The following is a 22875-nucleotide window of genomic DNA, read 5'->3' as shown; positions in this document are numbered from 1 at the left end:
TAATGAACCTGACAGAATTGGAAGAGTGGGTGGAAACTCACAAAAAGTTGCTTGGAATATCCAGGGAGAAAAAGAACAGGGTATAATAACACAGATTTGTATATGCACATACCTGCATGACTTGAAATTAAAGTCATTATTTAACCCCGCAGTTTCTTCCATGTCCACTCTCAATTTAGGTTGAAAACTACTTCAATCTTTTTCTAATGAATATAAAACAATCCAAAATAAATTGGCACCATCTCCAAATTATATATGAATAATAATAAAAATAACATGTAGCTTGTATGGTTTTGTTGGTTTTGGTTTTCTTCCCCTTTCAAGCTGTCTCTGAAGAAAGGCTGCAATCCCCACACACCCAGTGAAATGAAATGATCCAGCAGGTCAGCAGAATAAAATTTGAGCATCCGGGTCTGCTAAACCTAAACACCACCAGTCACCTGTCAGCCCGACTGCCTTGACAATCAAGTTCACACAGAACTTAGCACCAACAACCTATATAATTTTAAAAGAATATGCTTTCATTTAGATCCATGCAATTCCATGTGAGCAAAACCAGCTAGATCTCTTTTTTTCAGTTTTTATTTTACTCTATCAACGTTTTTTGGTGCTTGGGGATTTCAGTATTTACAATGGTTTTCATGGCTGATGGTACTAAACTGAACAAATTTTATCTCCAGCCTTGAGACTTAAGGAGAGCATCAGGGAACCTAACAGAGCAGGAGATCAAGGATAAAATCACCAAGATACAAAACACTAAAGCAGTAAAATTTCAGCAACAGCTGGAGCCCAAGAACCCTAAGGGGCTAAAAAGTTCCCCTTACTGAAGTTTCTACTTTTTTTTTTTCTTTATTTTTTTTTTTTAAGAGGACAATTAAACATACCATGTTAAGAGCTGACTTAGGTTTACAAAGGTCAGCCCTTGAATGGTACTTCTTTTGTTCAAAACTCTGGTCACATATCGCATGCTGGGATGCCAAAGGGACTGGCAGCAGGTCCCGTCTTGTTTCATTAATGATCTAGGGGAAGGAGGCAGGTAGCATGATAATGAAATGTGCGGATTATAAGAAACCAAGATGAGCTACAAATGCTGGAGAAGAGAAAGAAATATTGCTCTAGGACTAAGAGATTGGCAAAGCTGAGAGAAGATAAAAGGAGATACCACTTGAAATACATCATGGAAATAACAATCTTAAACGCAGATACTTGCTGAGGAAAGCCCTGCAGAAGCAGCACAGTGGAAAAAGCTGTTCAGGAGATACATTGGCAGTGAAATACCCCACGTAGCTCAATGAAGTGCAGAAGCAGAGCTCACAGTTACTGTTCCTGACTCTGTAGTTTCATTGAGAACACATATGGAGCTTTTGATAGCTCTGTACTACATAAAAAGATACCGGAGAATATCTTACTTTCCCACTACAATCAAGCAAAAGAGTTTGCAAGACTGGTTTCTGCACACTCTGACAAGTGAAAGCAGGACACGCACACAGTTTGGATGAGAAACAGCAAAAAAGACTATTATGGTCAGCTCTTTGTACCTAAAGAGAGAAGCTGCAGATTTACCAGAGACCGAGAGTCATGAACCTGTACATTAGCACTGCCCACTGAATTGCACGCTTGAGACACGTGACACTGACACTGCCCAGTGCCCTCAACCTCCATACATTTGAGGACTGGCTAGAGAACCTCTCAGATGCATAACAGCACAGAAATTAATTAAGGAAGAGAGGTTCACAAAAATACCGGGGGGTGAGAGGGAATCGTCATGAAAAGGCTGTAAGATGCTAACACGTATTTTCCTTTATTACACTGAAAACATAACATGTTAAAAATTAAAAGGTAATAATAAAATTCTAATGCAAAAAAATTTGAGCCATAACATAGTGGCCAAGATTCTGCTTTCAAAAGCTGTGATCTCCAGAACATTGACTTCTTACAAATAACCTTTATGTCTATTTCTACAAATTACCATGCCAAAACGGGCAATGTGAACGCTTACTTTCAAGCACATGAAGCACAGTAGATCTGCTAAACCTAATGTGTTAACTGTAATTATGGGCTGGCAGAACTGAAGTAATACAGCAGGATTTACCTCCATTTCACACAGCTTTGCCCGACAGCACTATACACGGCAACAGGGAACCTGAAATACTTCTACATGGATGAAAGAACTATCACATGAGTAAACTGTGGGAGAGGTGAGCTGACAGGTGACATACAGACTGTAGTTATTTTTATTGTGTAACTCCAAACTGGAGGCAATACGAAAACATGGCTTGCAATAACCAACCTTGCCACTCCTAACCTGTATTTTTTCAACATGCAGTATTTCTTAGTCATCTAGAAGAACATAAATTTCACATCAATCTAACTGGCACATGCTATATCATAGTAGGTGAGATGATTAACATCAGAGAGGTTTATGATCAATATATTCTGACAAGCTGAAGCAGATCCTAAGAAATATAGGGTATTAAAATTTAAAAAAATCTGTAGATTAAGGCTCCTTTATCTCATTTCATCAGGACAAAAATCTTCCTTCCATCTTCATATCCCCCATTATGAAGTTCTCAATGTTTCATTTTATAGATAATCAAAAAATCCTATCAGAGTAACACTGGTCTGAACACACACTTAGATAAATGTATATGAAAAGGTTTATATCTCTATTTATCAACACAGTTATGAACTGGGAAGCTGCTTTAGGAAATAACTGTGATAAATTTTAACTCCTCTGTAGCGGGCAATCCCAGGAGATTCTGGAGGCAAGATTTCAAAATAGTGTTAAAATATATGATTAAACTAATACCCTGATCGGTAACATGAGATTGCATATATCTGAGGCCCAAACACCAGATTCCACATTCAGTCACTTAAATCCCTCAAATTGTTTTGTGTATTTGTCAATCAGAGCACATTAGCACCCTCATGTAAGCAGCTTCTATAAACAGACACAGAATACCTCAGTCGTGTTAATTTGCCTCTTGAAAAGCAGGCAAAAAAAAAAAAAAGAAATGCATTCTGTGACTTAATGCATACACATCATCGAGTCATAGAAAGTTCATTTGTAGATGAAAATTTTTTTTGAGTCTTGAAAACTGAAAGTTCAAAGAAAATCAGTTACAGTGACAGAAGCACCGAAGACAACTAAAAAACCCCCAACTTTCCTGGAATTATTATTCATGCAGCTAGAGGGAAAAAAAAAGAAACTACACAACCAACCAACACACACGTCTAAAGGGAGGGATGATACTTGAGCATGATGGCAGAAGTGAGGAGAAAAGATCGTTTTCTGTAGTCATAAATTGTTCACACTAAGCATGATGGTGTAAAGTTTCAAGATGTTCAGGTTAAACAATTAGGCAACAGAACAAACTACCCAGGGAGGGGGCCAAGTCGAGGGTATGAGAGGTTTGCAAAGATAGGGTAGATGAAATCCTAGTGGGGATTAGTGAAGAGGAAGATGCACAGGCTTTGAACTGGATGACCTAAAGGATCTTCTCCAATCCTATCATTTATGCTGCTATGATTCATCCCAAGGAGAACATTTTGGACTCTTATGAATTACTGGCTGAGTTTCCTGGATACTATTGTACATTAGTCTACTCTGAAGCATGCATAAAACTAAGTCAAAATTGGCTTTGAAGTGTTTGATCTACAGCATTCGACACTTCCCAGTCTCTTTTTTATACAGTGACTCAGAAAAAGGGCTGTTGTAACAAGACAACAGAAGTTATTTTGAGTTCAGATTAAGTTAGAGAAGGGAGGCACCAATTTCTTCAGCTATTCCCACCTGAAAGAGGAAAAAAATACCCCATCTCATGGTCTGATGGTTAATATTGCTATTTCTAGACCTGACATAAAACAGCCTTAGAACAAACTACGGCTTTAAAGTAACTGGTTTTCATAAAATATTGGATCCAAAACTAAATGTTCCGAATGACTAAAGTTAATAACTCTTACTGCTTTTTTGTTGAGACAACAGACTTTTCCCAGCACCTTCAAGTCACATTTCTGTAAACCGTAACAATTTTCTTTTTAAGAAGTCCATCTATTCACTGCTCATAGTTTTCATTACCATTACAAACTGCTTAAGGAAATATATAAGGCTTCCTTTTTCTCAGCATATAATCTTTATTCCATGGATACAATCCAAAGGGTTTTTCAGAAAGTTTAAGAAAGCAACAGTATCTTGCTTATCCCAAGCAAACTGACACAGTCTAGCTTGCAGTGCAAGAGGGATTAGTGTAAAATCATCAAGACTAATGCCGTGCAGAAGAGTGATCATCATGATGGACAAACTACGAGCTTTCCTACATTGCTTTAATGGGAGAAACTGGACTTGGGCTGTATTCTGTATCACTCTGTATGGAATAATAAGCAGAGAGTGAGCCTTACCATTGCCTCCCAAGTCACCGGTGAGTCACTGATGATTGCATACATAATTTAAAAAAGATCAGTTTTTTATCTGAAACAGGAGTGATGGTAGCTGAATGAGTGGGAGGCATGGACCGACTCAGTCATTAAAGAATTGTGTAAATCAAATAACTTTGCTTTCCATTTACGAAGTAGTGTGAATGAAAGGACTTCATTCAGTGAACTTTTCTTTGTCCTAAGGGACCATATGTATCACAGGATAGATAATGTGAAACAGTTTCCATCACTCATTCTTAAATATGCCCCCTACTAACTGCAACTAACCTGACAAGTCCAACCTATGTAAAGCTATCAATAATTAAGTTTCTAAACTGGTACAAAATAGCACGGGTAGAGGGGGCAGCTCTTACCTTGGGGGTAGCAGGGTCTATTCCCACAAAACTTAAAAAACCTTGCTAAAAATCTTCCTTTTGTCATTCTGAGTTAATAGTGACATGTACTAGCAGTGTAACACAATGGAGGTAAAAAGGACGTAACAACAACAAAGGCAACATTTATCAAGTGTCCACGCTTTTTTTTTTTTTAATTAACTTTTAAACACCTTACAAAGTTCTTGTGCATTCACACCCTCAGGCAGTAGCCCTCAATGAAATCCCTGCAGACATGGGCCTGGGGCAACTCAGGCTGACTGTGAAAAGGGACATGTTAGGAAAAGCTACAGTGTCCCTTCCAAGGCGATTTCTTTGTTTTGTTTCTTTGTTTTCCAAAGTATCCTTACCATTAATTTTATACTGATAATTAATAACTTACGCTGTGCTTGTCTTGTATTATACTGTTATCCTCAACCATTACATTATATAGCATACACACACACGTACCCATACACATCCCCACTATAAAAATTTTCTGTTGAGAACCCCAAGACCTAAAAAGCATTAGAGATGCCACTAACGGGTCGAAGGAGTGAAGTAGTAGGTTGGATTACTGCCCATTTGGGTAAGGTAAGGAGGTGTGCATTGGTTCGCAGTTCCTGGGATTACCAAGTACTCAAGCTGTAAATGGTAGAGTTCAGACTCCTACATTTACAGTGCTGCTAAGTTTCTATGCTTTCTTTAGATCTTTCTTCTGCTTTGTATTTGGAAAACGCCTAAGACATATGAAATGTTTCTCCTACAAAAGTATCAAATTTGAACATCAGCAAAAGCATCCAGTGACATGACCAAAAACTCCCAAGGCACACAGCTGCTTCTCCTAATTACCCTGGTCACATATATATACACACACACAGAGCTAGAATAAACACCTTCTGTAAGAAGCAAGGAGCTACCAAAACACCGAATCTAGCTTGCATACAGGTATCAAGAAGGAGAGAAGAACAAGAAGAATGGGATGCTGGTTAGTTTGAAGCAACGTAGAGCTCTGTAAGCAGCACTCTCGTAACAGTACTCGAAGTTCCATTTGGGAACCCAGAAAAAAAAAATCATCCAAAAATATTACAGAGAAAACTGAATATACTCGCAGAAAGACAAGGTGCTTAAAAAGCAGTTACCTATCTGAAATTAAGCTATTGATCATTCCTGTGGGAAATATAGTTCAATTAAGCCAAAATTTTGGATGAAAACTGCCTATTTTCTCCAAATACCTGGCTTATCACAACCGCCTATCAAAACCTGGACATTTTTCTACGAAAGCTTGCAAATTTTTTGAGAAATGGTTGTTGTCCTTTAGAGATGATCCAAGCAGTCACAAATGACACATTTCAGCTGGAACAGGTATTTCTTGCTAGGAAGCAAATCCCTAAAAATCAGTTTGCATTTCAGCAGCCAAAACTCACTTCTTTCTAATTAGCTATCAGCCTTTATTAGGGTGCTAAATTAATTCAGTGGCTTCTAGGGCAAATACATACAATATAAATCTAAAACTTCACTAATTATGGCCAAACAAACATCAATGCTTCAATTTACTCTTCGTCATGCTTATATCTTCCCATTCACTGCAACTTAAAATCCTACTAAGCTTTTCAGAAGTGTTTGGTCTTTAATAATATGCTATCAGAAAAGGAAAAAAATATATATTTGGGCCACATATACTGAGATTAGACAGATGATAATCTATTAAAAATAGGGTCTTTTTTAAGTAGACGTAACTCTTTGCTTTTTCCCGGGGAGAAGCAATGCCATAGTAATCAGTCTTTTGCCTGCTTGATTTGTTGTGCTGTTTTATTGCCTTCCCAGACAGACAGACCCACCAGCCAGCTGACTATTAACAAATCCTTTATCTTCCCAGACAAGTGATCACCGTGACAGATAGGCAAAACTCCAGGGGTAGGTTAGCTTTAGGGCAAGATTTGCCACTATTTTCACATGAATGGCAGTGAATCCTACTCCTGGAGACAGCTACACAGTGTCTGCCTGCAGGAGGATCTAAGGCCCTTCACGGATATGAGATAGAGAGATATATATATATATACTCCTATAGGTTGGCTGCAGCTCATAATCGACATCTGAAGATCTACAACCTCTCTGTTAGTATAACTTCAAACATCTCTCATCCACCAATGTAACTCTAATACTGAGCAAACTTTTCAGCTGAGATGATTTTCCTTAGAAAATTGCAAATGCATGTCAACCAAACCGTCGGTTAAATTTCTGCTGAATTTGTCAAATCGATTTGGCTAAAAAAAGTAAATAATTACAAGATTTTTGATATTTTCAAAATATTTTGAATTTTCATTTCACACTGAAGTATTGCAAACAAACTTTCCTTGAATGTAATGTTGGGTTTCTTTTTTTAAAATAAGTTAGCATATACAAAATCTAAGCGAAATACTTCATTTGAGGAGAAAGAGAAAACTGAATCAATCATTGGAGGTTGTTCCAAAATAACAAATTTTCTAACTTTTTTACTTCAGGTCAGAAACTTCAAAACCAAAGTTATTCACAGAGCCCTACTCTAGTTAGTGTATACCTGTATCTTAAGTCAAAACAGTGGCTATTCTTTCAATATGCATGACATAACTGTCAGAATGAAGCTTTCTACAAGTTTAGCTACAATACATGCATGCAAAGTATATGCAGATTTATCCAACACCAGCTTCAGTAAAACACAGAATAAAAAGTATATTATGTTTATATGTGGGAAAAAAAACACCTTTTTATGAATAATAAGTCTTACATTCAGGGTCTGTGCTGTGCATCTTGAGCAAGTTTAACTTGTATGGCTGTGGAACAACTTAGTACCATCACACATAAACATTAGTTTCTCCAGGAGAGGTTTCCAATATTTTCTTTACAGCCTCCGGTACACATCAGCCTATGGCTCCTCAGTACCAGAAAGATACAACAAAACAGAAGAAACTCCAAAAGGAACAGTGTAAATAACTGTGTGATTTTGTGGAAAACACAAAAGAGAGGAAGGAGAGAAATAAAATCGCCAAAGGCAAAGCAACATGAGGAATTTAGTGCAACAAAGAGATATAAAAGAGGATCAGAAAGATGAAGTCAAGGAAAGGAATATTCCAGGCTGCTTTAATGCCATCTATTCTCCCAAGGGAAGTAGTGGAAGACACATGGCTTATGACATTCACAAATTAGTACCACAATGAAGACAACAGTCTGGTGGTGTCAGGGAGATGGTCAAGCTGATATAGCAGGAGATTTCCATTTCTAACTCCTATTATCATACAACTGAGCTGAGGTGCTACAAATTCCTAAGTGTTTTGTAATAGTCAGAGAAACATCAGCTTTTGCTTACCATCAAGTATTCAGCAACTGAACACTCTTCAATATGTTGTTCTTTTTAACAATGGAACATTACAGCGCAAATGATAAAATCATATTCAAGATTTCCACGGATTCTTCTGGAAATAACATACAACAGGATTTTACCATTTGATGTCATTTTTCCTTTGGAGTCTTGTGGGAAAAAGACATTGGTAGAGAGGCAGGTTTGAGGAAAAATGTGTTTTTTTAAAAAAAAAAAAAAAAAACAAAGGAAAAAGAATACTTTTGTGTAATACTTTCCAATCTTGAATTTCACACATTCCTTTTAAGCTACAGTATATGAGAAAAATGCTCTAAGAGGTTTTTTCCAAATGCAATCTTTTGATAAATCTCTGTGTTGGCTTAAAAGCAAAAGAACAAAATAAAAACAGCCTGTATTAAAGTAACAGATGAAAATTCTTCTAAGTGGACATATAACTCGTTTCTATTGCTCACCAAATATCTGCATCTGCTTGTGTGGTTTGGTTGGGGTTTTTAGGGGTTGGGGGGGGGATTTATTTTTTTATTTATTAACATTACCTTTGCAAATGCCAAGTACGTTTTCTGGGGGATAGAGGGGTAACATAATAGCAGTTTGTATTTTTTACCTGTTACTTATTCTAAACTGTCTTAGTATCTCTCTACACCAAAGGCCTGTAATGTAATGCTCCTTATTTCCATGACTTTTTCACTAACATCAGTCTTGTCTCCTACAAACAGAAGTAGAGTTACCTCCTGCTACCCCTTGACCTTAGTAGTTACAACGGCAATTTCAGTACTCACAACAAAAACTGTAAAGCTACTCAGATCTGACGATCCAGTCAGAAATTCCTTAAGGCCCAAATCTGTGCATTTCTGAATGATGACTAGGAAGTTCTGGGCCCTCCAACCTCATATCAAAATCAGCAGAACCAGAGGGAGAGCAGCACTTTGCAGGACCGAGCCATAGAGTAGTGGAAGCCAACACCTCTGCATCAGTTTTAAATGTATTATGGATTTTCTCATGGGTTCAGGAAGCAATAAAATCTAAATATAGTCAGATTGCAGGAAAGCAATATAGCTTTCATCATTATATGATTCTATGGTTTTCTGTGACTCTAGGGAAAATATACTCAACTTTTATAGACAGGCAATTCAGTATTATTACAAATTTTCAGGAGACGTGACTGCTATGAGATTCCCACAAGAAATGCAGTTTATGTTCAAATTACTGTTTTCTATGAGGACACTACTCAAAATAAATTTGTCATGTAAATGAGCTGGTTTAATTACAGCATAACACAACTAACTGTCCTAGATCACAGGCTTTTTACTGAATCAGACACTAACGATGCTAGGAAGAGCAAATGATTTCATTCTGGTGGTCATGTAATGTTAAGTTTATTTCCTCATTGACTAATACGGTAACTGCCTGACGAAAGCAAAGAAAGCAAAGGCAGACATGCTAAATCAGAAAAAAGTATCTAATAAGGTAAACAATTTCCAGCAAATACACTGAAATACAGTGAGGAGGAGATCCTTTGTTGTGCAGTGTTTCAATTTATCACTCACTTGCCAGTTCTTTCCAAGTTTGGAAAAAGTTTAAACAACATCAGTGGCTTAGAACATTCAGAAACAAAATCCCAAATCCCAACATAGTTAAAGGGTATGCCACAAATAGTTAAAAAAAAAAAAAAAATCCTCTATTTAAGGTCAGGTACTGCGAACACTTGCTGTGGTTTATACATAAGTAATTACACTGAACTTAACGAGTCCTACAGGAATTCTCAAACACGTAAATGCTTGCAGAAGTAGAACCTGGTTTTCACACTGTATGTTTTTTACGCTGCTAACTGATTTTCTCTTTTCATTCTAGTATGAGTAGCATAATACTATTAATTAAATATTATCAATTAATGCAAATAAATTATCTCTCAAAGTATGAAAGTCAGGTTTCTCAGACTCTGTAGTTGTACCTACACAGCAGAGAAAGAACTGCCTTTGGAGCTGGTTTACCTCCAGTCTGCCTCTCCTCCACCTGAGACAGCCTAAAGACAGTTCAGCCATGCTTGAAGTAATCCACCTGACGGAGGAACCTCACAGGCTTCTTCATACTCCAATTCAGCTTAGTGCTGATCTTCCATACTTGATGCATGCAAGGTCCACAAACCTGGGCTTGAAGACAGCATCTAGGCCACCATTATCTGTCCTTCTTTATGTAAGCAACAATGTACGCCTCCCCAAGAGGGTGGACATCCAGGTAGGTTTTCACAAGGCACCCTGAAGTCAGTAAAGTCTCCTCAACAACACAAATCTGCTCCTACTTAACAGCTTGTAGGACAAAGCTTTAAGACTTATGTTTACTAGTTCGGACAGTAGCCAACTACTCATACATGACACTTAATCAGCTTTAATTTCAGCTCAGAAAATAGTCTCCAATTACTTCAGCATATGATCAACTTGGAACTGAACGCACCATGTGTGTGTTCCAGCTACTGATATAAGTTGGGTACACGCACAAGCACTGCCTTAAAAAAGAACCTAGGTATAGCCTTAAAGGCTTTCCTAAATAATGCCCCAGAATTCTCTGATACTGTAACACATCAATTCAACCTATACTCCAAAAGTGGCGATATCAATGCATTTATGTATTTCAATGTTATTCCTGATTTAACCTTGCTAGAATATTGATTTTGGAAAAAAAAAATCAGAAACATGACAGTGGGTTTGTGTGTAACTTTTTCTTTTTATCCTCCTTTCTGCCTCCTCAATTTTGCTAATGATCTCAAACTCTGGCATAAACAGTGCTGAAACAGAAAATAAAATAAAAATCTACTTTCATGTTCTGGATGAAAAACAAAATGCTAATGAACAATGCTCATTTAGTAACAAAAAGGAAATGAGGTTTTTTCTTAACATCTTTTACATTTTACCATGCACATGACTTGGAAGTAATGTTGGCATGGTTGGTTTTTTTTTTTGTGGGAGGTTTTAAGTCTAAAAAGAACCTGGTGACATCACCCAAGGAAATATCTAAACTGTATATTATCTTTAACTCAGTACAATTTTGTTTAAAACTTTCTTAGGAAACAGATGCTTTTCTGCCTCCAATGCATTCTCAAAGGAGTCTCTGCATTTACACATGGCATTTCTGATCTCTCACTGAAGGAGAGCTTTACATCAAAGGTCACACAGAGCTCCAAAAGCTCGACTAGAGCCTCTCTAGGTGATAGTCTGGGCAAAAATGTAAAGGGAGATTTGTTACTGAGAGAGATTCTGTTGCAGCCAAAGTGAAATCTAAATACAGTAGATGGAGATTTATCAAAATGTAGATTTAGTCCCACTGTGCCTGCTTATTATCTGCTTCTGCTAGGATCTTGCAACAAGCTAGATGCTATTGATTCTCTCCCAGTGTGTTTGCAGTTTAGAGGTCTTGTTGCTGTAATCGGGGATTTTGTTGGAAGAAAGGCAATATACATCACATGTAACATGTTTTGAAAAGAGCTGTGAGTTACAGTATAGACAATTTTGCCTTTTAACCCTTACTTGGAACAGTGTGCAAGCATGTTTTCCAATCTCTTCCATGAAGTCATGGTCTGCAGTCCATGAAACCACATTAAACAGGAAAATAAATATCATCCTTACAGTGTTTTCAGCTAAAGCTGCAAAGGGATGATCACCTCCAGGAAACGAGCTAGCAGAAATGCAGGATTGTGAAAGTGTGAAAACCACTCGTTCAATGCTGCGTGAAAATGAAAACTGGAGGGTCAACTTGTAGTTTTACCAGTGTTAGTTTAAACTACAGATGATGAACAACAAAACCAGTGTGCAACAAAGGTTCAAATACACTATTTAAAGTAGCACCTACCCTTATTCTCCTGCCTTTTGGAAGGCAGTGAAACAGAAGTACTTTTGAAATCTGTCCAGGTATTAGCATCTCATTTAATGGGTTGCAGTAATGACTGTGAAGTAGTTCAAGACAGACAGCTCCTTTAAGCATGGTGGAATAGTCTGCTGGCTCACACTTAACATGGCCAGATCTTCTCCACCCACACAGGAGAATTCAAATTGTGCTGTCAGAAATAGTATTTGCCTGAAGGATTCCATACGCATTACCAGTCTCAGTCCCTGTGCAGTAGCTTGGAAAAGGATGACTAGTCATTTTAACAAGTTACAGATTTAAAAAGGAATGAGCTATTCTCATATCTATCACACATCATGCATGAAATGACAAGTTAAATAACTTCATGTTTGTAAAACTAAACTGGACCATGTTGAGACACCTGTCTTCAGAGATGCTGCAACACCCATTCAAGCCAAGACTGTTTTGAATGACTTCCTAGAAATACTTCTAATACTTCTTCACCTTCCAAATTTCAGGATCAAATTGTTCTCTTCCTTCTTTCTTTCTCTTAAATCTGATCTAGAAATCCCTTTATCTGGCATATGACGCCATCTTCACATGACAATACCCATATCTGGCACATTTCAAGCCTCATCTGTTTTTCCAGGCTCTTCCAGCAGAGACAGAAATATGCAAGGAGGATGATAAAGTCTGAATACAGTTTGAAATACATCACTTATCTTTGCGAGATCTTTCTGTGTCATTTTGACACACTAAGCTCTGGATATGACTTGATGACACACTGAGCTCTTTTAATACACTGAGCTTTACGGCTGGACTCGATAATCTTAAATGTCTTTTCCAGCCGACATGATTCTATGATAACTGCAATCTAAAACTTTGGGTGGAGACTTCTGTACATGTGAATAAATAATTTTAATTAACTTTAATTATCTGATGGAAATAATACAAGGCTTTACCGTATCTTCCTTAAAGGCATGTGCTTATTTGTCCACAAAGTACATCACCTATCTTAATCAATGGGTATTCAACTCGCGACAGGATGACTGGCATCGGGCTTCAGGGTGGGAGCAAAAAAGCAACCCACAAAGCTCAACGGGATTATGAGTCAACTAAAGTCATGAGTCAAGAGCAGCCTGTTGCTGATTGACTCTGCCTCACCAGTAGGTGTTACTTCAGCCATTAATGCAGATTGCTGTATGGCTGCAGGGATATGCATGCCTGCCAAGGTACATAAAAAATATCCAAACCAAACTAAAATCTGCCAGATTCTGAAAATATCATGTAACACACTGCTCTGTATCTGCAACAGCATCCAAAGTAATGTTTGGGAGAGCTGACCATGACCACACCCATCCCTATGTCTGCAATATAGCCTGAAGGTTTTTCACTGACGACCATTCCACCTAATCAGTCAAAGCGATACTTGGCTATTTGATTGCTGTGATTTAACACAGTAATAACAATAATCCAGACTGTGCTTAAGCCACTCACAGTACTTCCAAAATTGTTTATTAGCCTTGGCTTCTGCTTTAGTAGCTATTTTCAACATCCTTATTACTGAAGTTCCTCCTCTGGCACCTCTGAGAAGGCCAAGGCTGTATGAAAAAGGCAGCCTTACTTTTTGTTTGACCAAGTATTTGATAACTGCACGGTTTATTTATTTAACCTCAGCTCAGGCTAAAGCCGTCTAAAATGCCCTGTGCATTGTAACTTTTGGTTCAAGGCAGAACTGCATACAGAACACAGTCTCCTTCATCATAAGTCAACTGCAAGGCCATCATTTAACAATCTCATCCTTCTGTTGCAATCATATTCTGAAAATTCAGGTCCCCATGCTCAACATCTCTGAGCAAAGTATCAGACATATCAGACTGAGGGTTTCTGTCATGCTTTCACTGAATCTTATCTTTGAGCTAGTACTTCCCAACTGGTAATGGAGCCTGTTTCTGATGACCCTAAGAATGGGAAGGTCATCACTGGCAGTCTATTCTATCATATTCTTTCAAAATAAAACACTTTCCATGGGCTGGAATGACTTCTTTCTTAATGTATTAATATCCTTCCTAACAATAGAATTCACAGGAATTGAATGCATAATTTAAGACTTACACCCAACAGAAGTCAGCATTTTACCAAGCAGTCATTAAGATTAGACAAAGGACATTTCCCCTTAAAAGCAGGTTTTGTTCAACAGGCAAGGCACAAGAGCAATATACAACATAATAAAATGATTTGTCTATTGAACATAAAATATCTCACATTTGTTTTCTTTAAAACGATACACAACTGTTTAATGTATGCACTAGTACTTTTATCAATGCTTCTATAAACTTATACAACTTATTTTGTCTACACAAATACTGTACGTGAAAGGCAGAAGTATGCAGCCTTTCATCTATACACGATATGAAAGAACATCATTTCTCTAGGAGACTTATCTCGTAAAACCGACGCTTAGAAAAGCAGTGCAATTGAAAGCAGTTGGGACATTGTACAAGGGTTTCTCATCATTCTAAGCCTACAGTTCAGCTCACTCAAATAACAAAACCTCTATGCTTATTCAGTCTTGTGCTTCTCCTAAAGCTAGGCCACTCAATGGTGCCAAATAATGTGTTGTCCAGCTTGGACTAAATTGAGAACACTAAGCTCATTTTTCTAGTAAACTGTGCTGTACTTGTACGATTTCTACATTACAAACAGACATTATCTATAGGAAAAGAGAAATTAAAACTTTCTAAAGTCAGCACTGCTTCCTATTTCTTATATTACTGGTGAAATCTTAAGTGTAGATAAATGTGATTGAAACTTAAAAATAACATTATTACCATGATGTACATATACCCACATGATCATATATAATTAAGTAATTGTGTACATGCATATATTCCCTCTGCCAAATTCTACGCCATCGCTATTACTTATATTTGATCTGATAGCTGGAAGACACTCCTCAGACCATTTTATTTAAAACTGTTAACAGTAGATAGCATCATCCTTTACACTCATTAAAGATTAACAAGCTGCTAACAAAACTTATAACACATTCATTTTTTGCTAACTTAAAAGTAAGAGGAAGATAAAAGGGTAACTTGCATCTCATTATGTTGAATTGTAACAGTGAAAAAGAAAAACAAAGAAGATAAAGCAGGGGTTTATACAGTACATCTGCTGATAGCTGAACTTGTTGAGATAAAATACAGGCTATAAATCAACTTGAGATAGTTGGAAGTATTAAAAAGACCAGGTAACTTTCTGGCGTCTTTCATTCTTCCCACCTCACATTATCTATTTTCATAATAATCTTTTACATTTGGTTTGTGGCTGGTATCAAACACTAAAATGAGGAGTGACAGTAAGAACAGCTTTTTGTCTCTGAAATCTGACTTGCCAAGGAGTGGACCTGTCAGCCACATTTGCAAAGGCAGTTCTTCTGAGATCTGTATATAACTTTGAAGTGCCAAGAGGCCAGAAAAACGAAATCAGATTTTTTTACGTCTGACTGTCAGTACTTGTGCTGGACGAATAGATATACTCTCAACTGTGCAAAGTCTGTGATTACAACTCTGTTCTGGAAGTGGAACGCTTGCTTTATGGAAAATGTTGGTATTTGCCATAGGTTGTCATGCTCAGCTATATCAAAACATGGAAGTATAACAAAGAATGAAACTTCTCACCAAGTTTTAGATTGGCAATGTCACCGTAGAACAAGTTGTGGTTATGAAGAACAACAGAAATGACAAAGTCTAATTTCCTGTCCTGATTCCTGTTCCTGACTTCTGACAGATTTAGCTATTCCCTCTCCCACAGTCTGCCAGCTAAATGCACCTATGTCCCCTCTCACCTTATTTCACAGTATCCTCAGCTACCCTTCACATCTACTGATTTCCTCCTAAGCAAGAGCCACAAATTAGGCTGATTTTGAGGTAGGGGTGTACTTACTCAAGATCACAAACGCAACAGGTAACTGTCAAATTCCTGTTTGAGCCTTCCCCCTACTAAGCTGAACCTTTCCTTTACACCCAGCTGACTTCTATGAAATTTGTATGAAACCATGCATTTTTTGAGATGTTTATCTCGCTTTAAAACGCATCAGAAACTGATCACAGGGGTTCAACAAGGGTAGGGAGAGAAGAACAAGAGGCAGCCATTATACTTACATAAGGTTTCAAAGCAGATTAAAAATGAAAGGTATTTTTGTTAGACAAAAAGTAACTGGCCATAACCGGACATTTTGAAATTATAATTTTGGGACATTCCAGTTCAGCAAATCCCAATGTCCCATTTCACTATGTCCAATCGGTTCACGTCAAACAAAAATAGATGTGTTTTCAGCTTGATTTCCTGCAATACGTCTATGTCTCACAGATATTCACTGAAGTTGTGTAAAAACCTTCCCATAAACTAATTCATCACAGGGGCATTAAAAAAAAAAAAAAAAAAAAAAGGTATTGTTGATTTTCCCCGGATAAGAGTAGCTTTAGATGAGAAATTTTGGAGAACCAAAAAAATACTCAAAAATCAAAAGCCCACACCCTGACATTTAATTATATGCTATACTAGGAAAACAGTCTATAAGGAAGCATTTCTAAGTTAGAGGCTTGCATTAAATTTAAAAAATAACCCTATAATTTTTACCACCAGTTGGCTTTATAAAATGCCACATGTTAAAAACCAAACATAATTAAAAAAGCAGGGTGAACTCAATACCTCTAAAAATGCCTTCCTGATTGTAAATGTTCTGTAGAAAGATGGTGCTGAACACTGCATCATTTGAAGAGATAAAGAAAACGCCCTTCAAGTGGAGATGCCCGATTTTACCCCCGGGTGTCTGTGGAACAGAGCACGGGGCTCATTAATGCAAGCTCTGTCCCACACAGGTGTGATCAACACGCCGGCAGGACCCCAGCAGATACCTCCACTTACGGGTACAAACTCCGTGTCAGCACTGGAGTCTCCACCGCACAGCCTGAGCACAGCTCTGTCGGCGACTAGGAGAGCCGTAACCCCGCTCCACACCCTTCTGGCCCCGGGCCTCTCTCAGGGAATAGAGAAGATTTCTATGAAACTGGTGGAAATCAACTTATGTGGTCTGCTGCCCAGTGAATCAAGGAGAGGACAGGAGTCCACGGAGCAAACACTTCTCAGTAAGGGTTTACAAAAACAGGTGCTGATTTTCAAAAGGTAATAATCAGGGTTTGGGGAGTTTTTTCTTCACATCTGGTTCTGGATGAAGCACTGAATGAAGGGCCTCATCTTCACAAGCGTAAGAATGATGAGGGATTCTTTCAGCTGGTACCACACAACCCTAGAGTGCACCACCAAAGGGACTCTTTAATGGACCAGCAGGGAAAGGAAGACGTGGTAATGCGCCTGGCACATGCACACAAAACACAGAATACCTCTGTACCAGGGAAACTCTCCACTGGGAACCTACCAAAAACCTGCTAGCACTAAACCAAGCAGAATATGGCTATTTTAGAGGAATACTGGGTATTGTTAAGCAGCCTTTAGAATGCTGCTCCTCACTGGGGCACACCACTCCAGAAAACACAGCATGGTAACAGGAAAACGCATGCCAGTAGCCTTCATTGCTCACAGATTTTAAAGAACAGAAGGACTTAGACTATGATGATGTCAATACAACCATCTAGTCAGATGGCTGGAATAATACAGAATACAGAATTTCGTCCAATAGTTTACTCAACAAGCCCTTAACTACAAGTTGAGCTTTTTGATGTAAAAACTTCAAGTGAAGAATGAATCACATCTGTAAGGAAGTTATTCCTCTCTGCCCAAAATTTGTCCTTTATTTCTACGTCCAAATTTTTCTTGCTTCTGCTTCCAGCCACATACATGTGCAATACATCGGCTCTAAAATCATTATCTGGTTTTGTTCATCTCTACTTTACATCAAACAAAACACAAGAGGAAGTAAAAAAATAGCTGTAATATGCACATTACAGAGCACTTAATCTCATGTCTAGTGTCATACAAAGTATGAGATAACGATCTTGAATATAACACACATCGTCTACTGGAATGGTCATTGCTTGCATAGCGAGTTTGATTTGCCAGTACTAGCAGGATTAAGTCTCGGTTAAGCACGTATCCAAGAAAACTAAGCCCAACATGGAGAGATTCCCCATTTGTCAGGGAGCACTTGCAGAACGAAGGAGACAGAAATGACACTCACGACACTCCGCGCTTTTGCAGTTTCAGCAGATTTTTCTCCACAGGATACGTAATAGTCTGGTGGACTTTTCTCTCTTTTTTTCAAAGTATGTTTGAAAGCCAGATGACTTATGCAAAAAGCTTTGTTTTAATAAATCATTCTACTTCCAGATAATTTTATTTATAAAATAACAGTACATTTTTTTTAAAACAAAGGCTATAACTATGGAATAGTAGCTCAGCCCTTTGCTACATGTCAGTCAGTGGAAGAGCAGAGTGGAGATGCTGAGGGTCTTGGCAAACAATCTGTGTTATTAACTAAAAATTTGTATTCTGCACATTGAAACTCTATACCAGAAAAGTCCCTACTGATTAGGACACTGATGTTTTCTTCAGCAGAAGGCACTGGCAGACATACTTGCCCAGAAGCCTTCAACTTGAGTGTCATAACATAGTAACAATGGTGGAATAAGCTTCTTGTTAAGAAAGATTCATACTTTATCAATAAAGAAGAAACGGTGAAGCTCAGAAAAGCAGTGTGGAGAGAGATGAAGATAAACTGCACATTTGTTCAGTGTCCTAAAAAATGCCATTTGAGCGCAAGGTAGGAGAAGGAGTAGTTTGGAAATACAGTTGCACCAAGTTGCATCAGCAGTGTAAGAGGCAAAGAGAAGACCACAGTTTTATGCTATTTCTGACCCAGGGGTGTTTCTCCATCATCTCTGATGAGACCAAAGACACTGGCTGATGTCTGACCAAAGACTTTGGCTGGTGGTGAAATCTTTAGCCAGGTTTGCAAGATTAAATGGCATATGGGAACAGCGCAATGCAAGCCAGAACAGAGTGTTCTGTGGGATACTGGCTGACCTGAGGCAGCCGAATCCATAGTGTAAACAAAGTTTCCGAAAAATATCATTTTACCATGTTCACCAACAAACCAAGAATAACAGGAACACAGTTACATCGACGTCTACGTCATCTTTTGCTAAAGCCTCGAGCCCTAAAGCCATTCCTGGCAACCGCTCTGCAGAAGGTGGTATTACTAAAGACAGCAGCTCCGTAACTGAGACATACACAGACACCAGGACCAGGTTCCCTGCTCAGGTCATCCAGCTGAGAATCAACAGGCTACTGTTGCTTTGTTTCTAACCACTTCCTGACTATAGTTTAGCTATTTAGTCTTCCACCGCCTGGTTTGTATTTGATTTGCAAAAATAAAAATAAACAATCTCCCCTAAGGAACAACAAGAATATCGCACAGTATGCAGTTTGTGACCAAAGAGGCTAGGAGCTGAGGCAATACATTCTCTGGTACCTAAGCCACAGGTCAGACTGGTTGCCAGCTAAGCCAATATTTCTGGTTTGAAGCATCTGCTGAACTCTCCCAAACAATAAGAAAGATTTGTTCCATCACTGAAATAGAAAACCAAATTTAAGAACGGCTGTGTAAATAAAGTGGAAGCTCATTCAAAACCCAGAGGCCAGTTATTTCTAGAATATAAAGAAAATTAACCTAGGAAGAGGCCTTAAAGTTTGAAGCTATAATTCTACCAATTTCCTTCACTATGAATGTATACAGAGGAATAAAAATGGCTCTGAAATATAAAATTTAAAGAACACGATTTTTTTTCAGATGTTTCTCTCTGGATAGAACTAATTTTTTTTTTACTGTTAATTTTAAAAGGCACCTGCTGAATTAAAAAGCTGTGATTCCTATTTTTTTCCTAGTAAATAATATTCTATGGTTCATTGCATGTAATTGCATATAATATTGTAATATCATAAAGATTTTGTAAACAAATCAACCCATTATAGCATTTTATGGCTATCTCATCGCTTGTAATTTTAATTTATCCACTTTTAATTAACTTTGGGATTAGTTCTTCCTACGCAATTAAGCTTCAGGCTTTAAGTAAAATCTACATTCCAAATGCCTACTTAAAAGTTGCTTACATAGCATGTTTGCTTAAAAATATGACTTGTCCATCAAGCAAAGCTGAATAACAGCATTTGAAAACTCTGTGTAGAACTTAAATTCTCAAATCAGTTCAGGGTTACCCAAATGTCACTGAAATTTAATTATCATTATGCTCCTTAGCAGTCTTTAAGCATGGCAATGGGAACCCAAAAAGAATCAAACCTGCACTTACCTTCTACCTCCAGACAGTATATAGCAAGCATGGTTCATTCCCCTTGCAAGCTGTACAGTTAACGCTCAGTTCTGGCAGTAGGGCAGGGTGGGAATAGAAAAAAATGCTTCTGTTGACCACCACCTTATTTTCTTACACCCCAGACAGGCTACACATTCGGTTCCCTGTCTACTGATTCCAGTTCCCAATCAGTCAAGCTGCATAGAACAATCTGTTCTCTGGCAATGACCACACTTACTTTCACATTGAATGGAGGGGGGGGGGGGCAAGACCCGGTGACTTGCAGTTGTACATGTTCATATGTTGCCACGTACCATGGCACTAAACCACAGAAGAACTTACACCTATGCTTACATTTTAGCACGTACATGTTCCTGTTTACTTCTGGGACAGTACTCACAAGCTTAAAGTTAGGCATGATCCAATTTTTTAGAATAAATTGGGTAACTCCGGCTTCCCATCTCCTTCTATGCCTTCTATTTCTGCCTAAAACCAAACTTTTTGAAATTTTTTTCTTAAAAGGAAAAGTACTTACACAAAAGGACAGGAATGGTATACATAATCCTACTCAGGCCAATAGCCACCTTTCGAGAGTGATCCAAAGTAGATACTTTGGTAGTGTGCATAAAGCAGAGGGCAAATACAAAGCAATGTCCACCTTCTAGCACTCCGCAGCTGGAAAGTTTCCTAAGCTACAGATCAGTTTTACACCTTTGGAGCCAGCCGTTCTCAACTGATTTTTCTTGCATAAATTCATGTAATCACTGAACCCATTTGTACTTTGAGTTTCCACATCCTGTGGAAAGGTGTTCTACAATTTATATGCCATGTAGACGGGTATCCCTTTTACATTTTTGCAACCTGCTGCCTGATACTTCACTCAGTGGTCCTACTTTTGGTATTTTGAGAACCATCGAACAATTCTCCCCAACTCCACGCCACTCAAGTTTTTCTACATCTCTGTCATATCTTCTCATGTCTCCTTCACCTCTCTTCTATTTTAGAAAAGGCTACCATGAAGTACCCGGTCTTTAGCTTAAATTTTGCCCTTTGGATCTGTCTCCTCCCCTGTCTTTGTTATCCCTATGGATTATGACCAGCACCTCCCCCCTCCGTTTACTAGCAGATGCTCTAAGTGTCTTGATAAGTCTATCACCTCTGCACACCAATCTCCTACCTTGGGTAGGAACTGGTCCCTCTTTAGTTAAGTGGTCACAGCTGGATAAACTAGCTGTTTTCCCCCCAAGCAGACTCTGTTCCAAAAAGACTTCCAGTCACGTACTCTTCCCTCCTGCAGCAGGCCTGGGAGGAGACAGCACAGGTACAGACAACCCTTCTGCTGGCAAAAGGCCCCACTGTTCCAGCAGGTGAGATACACACGATACCAAAACGGCCAGACTGCTTTCCTGCACCCTTCCACCACTGCTCCTCAGATGCCAAATTCCTGCCAGCAGAATGTCCTCATTCATGACTGTCACAAGTACAAACAGGACTCACAGAATGAATGGATTCATAACTGAACCTAATCCCCAAACTGCAAGAGAAGCCATTTGAGTAATCCCCTTATCTGTCAGGGCTGTGTTCCACTTCCCCTACATGTTCCTCACCAAAAAGGGCAGAGAGGAGTAGTTCAGTTGTGGGAAGCTACTGGCATGGAAGGAAGCTCCAGCTGAGCTTATAATGGAAACCACCTGCCCCTTGGTTATGACAGAACAGAATTTCTCATTATATTCCCTCTATACTACTTACTTACAAGACAGGAGGTTTTCAATGTCACATTAAAAAAAGAGAAGGCAACTTAAAAGGATAAATGCATATGAAGAAGGTTAAAAATAAAATATGACTCTTTTTTAATTGGTACACCCAGCACCTTGGTGGGTTAGTAAACCAAAACACAGTGGAAAAGACAGAAACAAAGTAAGAGTTATTACAACAATTCCTTTTCATCTCAAGATAATGTCATCATTGCAGACAGTAGGAAAGAAATTCCTTCTGCTTTCAATAACCAATGTATTGCCGACCTATAAATGTCCCACCTCAGCTTCCCAAAGCAAGTACTAAGCACCACACCACTGGCATGAGTCCCCTCCCCTCTTCTCCATCTCAGTTATGTTTTCTAATTTGGGTAAAAGTCATGCAAGGCGTGTTCAAAGTTAAAATTCCATAACCTGCTATTCTTCAAAGCAAAGTAGCCACAAACAGGTATGTTTGTATTCTACAGCACTCAAAAAGTAACAGTGGAAAAATGCTTTGTTGTGGGTCTAAGACTTTAGTAAAAGTTGATTCAATGCCTTAGCTCAATTTTGAATGTAAAAGCTAAATCAGCTACCAGATAGCAGTCCATCTTGTTTTTATTTTCTGGCATCATAACATGACTTGAGAGGGTAACTGTATCTTGTGCTATGATCCCATCAGATCTTACAAACACAACTGGGATGGACCAGTGTGATACTTGGTATGGTAAGCTTCCAGGGAAGAAAGGTGCTGCCAGTCCACAGCTGATGACAGAGCAGATGATATGTTCCACTCTCTAAATCAGTATCAAACTCTCAAGACGTGAAAGTAACAG

At 38.4% G+C, this 22875-nt stretch overlaps 1 protein-coding gene across 2 annotated transcripts in view; it reads right to left on the bottom strand.

The window, feature by feature from the left end:
* The window catches only part of BBS9 (Bardet-Biedl syndrome 9), a 310207-nt gene that overhangs the window by 4288 nt on the left and 283044 nt on the right, over nt 1-22875 (bottom strand). The gene's annotated exons all lie outside the window — the stretch shown is intronic.

This window comes from Opisthocomus hoazin, chromosome 4 (genome assembly GCF_030867145.1).
Source record: "Opisthocomus hoazin isolate bOpiHoa1 chromosome 4, bOpiHoa1.hap1, whole genome shotgun sequence".
NCBI classification, from domain to species: domain Eukaryota; kingdom Metazoa; phylum Chordata; class Aves; order Opisthocomiformes; family Opisthocomidae; genus Opisthocomus; species Opisthocomus hoazin.
Note: the sequence above shows the minus strand (reverse complement) of the source record. Positions and strands in the feature narration are given on the sequence as shown.